Source organism: Monomorium pharaonis, unplaced genomic scaffold, assembly GCF_013373865.1.
Source record: "Monomorium pharaonis isolate MP-MQ-018 unplaced genomic scaffold, ASM1337386v2 scaffold_62, whole genome shotgun sequence".
In the NCBI taxonomy this organism is placed as follows: Eukaryota; Metazoa; Arthropoda; class Insecta; order Hymenoptera; family Formicidae; genus Monomorium; species Monomorium pharaonis.
In genome coordinates this window covers 10,001-12,500 of record NW_023415934.1, presented here as the reverse complement: position 1 = coordinate 12,500, position 2,500 = coordinate 10,001, and the positions used below count along the sequence as shown (strand labels likewise).

The 2,500-nt window shown below is 62.5% G+C and overlaps 2 non-coding genes and 1 pseudogene across 2 annotated transcripts in view; all 3 read right to left on the bottom strand.

The window, feature by feature from the left end:
• The window catches only part of LOC118648713, a 7,681-nt pseudogene extending 7,477 nt beyond the window's left edge, over nt 1-204 (bottom strand).
• Nucleotides 205-1,154: 950 nt separating this feature from the next.
• LOC118648711 lies at nt 1,155-1,309 on the bottom strand. Its single transcript, XR_004965405.1, has one exon. It is a non-coding gene; the product is annotated as a 5.8S ribosomal RNA (ribosomal RNA).
• A 1,005-nt stretch (nt 1,310-2,314) lies between these two features.
• The window catches only part of LOC118648712, a 1,921-nt gene continuing 1,735 nt past the window's right edge, over nt 2,315-2,500 (bottom strand). Inside the window, exon 1 of the ribosomal RNA XR_004965406.1 lies at nt 2,315-2,500. This exon is cut by the window's right edge and continues 1,735 nt beyond it. This is a non-coding gene — a ribosomal RNA (small subunit ribosomal RNA).

The window sequence follows — 2,500 nt, the reverse complement described above, 5'->3', positions numbered from 1 at the left end:
TCAAGATGGACTTGGACGCGACGCGGCACCTCGGGATAAACGGACCCTCCCGAACACCACATTTCCCAGCGGCGGAACCGCGGGATTCGGTGCTGGGCTCTTTCCTGTTCGCTCGCCGCTACTAAGGAAATCCTGGTTAGTTTCTTTTCCTCCGCTTAGTAATATGCTTAAATTCAGCGGGTGATCTCGCCTGCTCTGAGGTCGTCTATCGCGCTCTGTCTGTCGACGACGACGACGACGAGACGTCACGGGAAACGCAGAGAGAGATAGAGAGGGGGGGTGCCACGCCACGCGTCTCTCGATCTCCGACACACCGCGTGCGCGCGTGTGCGTGGAGAGAGAGACGCGCACGGACACGGCCGCCGCCTCCTCCCGCGTCCCATGATCCTCCTCGCGTGCGCGTCATACAGACGTGGTATCAGAGAGAATCCGCAAACGTTAATCCGACACGGATGCGACGGCAGACGGGTAAACAACGACCGAGCGTGCCGGTCCCCACATGTTATATACACGTACTTCGTGGACTCGGACACGCGATCGGCCCGTGCTCCGCCGCGATCCAACACCGGTGTCGAGAGAGCGAGCGAGCGAGCGAGCGTCTCGCCGCTGCTGCCGCTGCTCCGCGTCACCTCGACGAAGAGAACGCGCGCCGCGACTACTCTTCCAGCGTAACGATGCGCTTAACACCCCGTCTGTGTTCCGAGAGGAGTCCGTCGTCGAGCGCGCACCAGCTCCGAGAGACCGATATTGGGGATAGATTCCCCCCCTTGTGTCTCCGGACGGCGGCGCGAGGCGGACACCCTCCCGCGGGGTGGGCGCACGCGCGAGAGTAAACGCGCGTCTCTTCCCACACGCGTGTGCGTGTGTGCGTGTTTGGCGTGTCTCGCGTGTCGGGCACGCGAAGTGCTTCCGTCACGTTCTCCCATTTCATTTCAGACGACGCCCGGGGCGCGCGAGCGCGGACGCCACGCGGCGGAAGACCGAGAGAGAGCGAGAGAGGAGGAGAGGCGTTCGCTCTCGATCCGTTCCTCGTCGCCTCTTCGGCTCTTGCCTACCGCGCGTTCTTGCGTCGTGCGCGCAGCCTCCTGCGGGCGAACGTCCAGCGATCGCTCGTACGCTCAGTAAAGTGCGCAAGCAGTTTGTTGGTGCTAAAACGACCCTCAGCCAGGCGTGGTCCGGGAATTGTATCCGTGGACCGCAATGTGCGTTCGAAATGTCGATGTTCATGTGTCCTGCAGTTCACAAGTTGACGCGCAATTAGCTGCGTTCTTCATCGACCCACGAGCCAAGTGATCCACCGTTCAGGGTAATCGTTCTCTTATCCGCGTTCTTGCGAACGCAGAGCTTTCAAATACTTTCCGTATGCATCTTCATCTCTCCCTCTACCCGAGACCTAACCGGTTCGGGATCGAGGAAGAGGAGGGTGGCCCTTCGATCAGCCTGGCCGCGCGTCCGAGCACGCGCGGACCGCCGCCCCGTTTACGGGGGCTACGGCACAACGGGCGGGGATTACACGCGACGAATTTGCCGTCGAGAGCGAACGGAGCGTCTTCTCGAGCGTCTTCCCTTCCCAACTCTCTCACTCTCGAGCTCTCTTCCGAGAGCCGAGGGAGGGTGAGACGACGCCGAGAGCCGGGGCGAAAGTCTTTGAAAAACCATCGGGCGGGAGCGCGACGCGCTCGCCCCTCTAGCGCGCCAAAACGGCACACCGCTCTGCGCGCGTAGCGCGCGCGGCGGCGGGCACGTCTCCTGCGCGCTCTCAGGTTACCACCGGTAGGCGCGCGCGCGACGGCGCGGCCTCGCTCCTGTATCGCTCGCCTCGTGCGTACGCGAAGGCACAATGGTCGCCTCCTCTCTCTCTTCTACGCGACAACGGGACGACACGTCCCGAGGGGGAGAAAGAGAATTGGCCCCAAAGCGTTCGCGCTCCGACGCGACAACGGCACGCGCGCACACCTCACCTCGGTGTTGCGCGCGTCGTGGTATCCCCGCGTCGTATCGCAACAAATGTTATTCGGCGGCGTGTGCGCCGATCTCTCGATCGACCGTCCCGCGTTCGCGCGACTTGCGCGGCGCAGAGGCGAGAGAGTCTCGGCGGCACAGCCGAGCCGCGAGTGGTAGCGCCGCCCGGAGGGCGCGCGCGCGCGCGCAAGCGCGCGCGCGCGCCAACGACGCTCCTCTCGTACTACCGTCAATTCCATTTCTCCAATTTGTCTCTCTCCCATTCTTTACTCCAGTCGCCGACCCGGCCCGCGCCGCGCTTACCCCTAAGGGGCAAGAAGCGGTGAGCAAGGGGGACCTCCGTTAATAACGTTAATGATCCTTCCGCAGGTTCACCTACGGAAACCTTGTTACGACTTTTACTTCCTCTAAATGATCAAGTTTGGTCATCTTCCCGGCAACATCGGCAATGCCGACGCATTGCCGCGCACCAGTCCGAAGACCTCACTAAATCATTCAATCGGTAGTAGCGACGGGCGGTGTGTACAAAGGGCAGGGA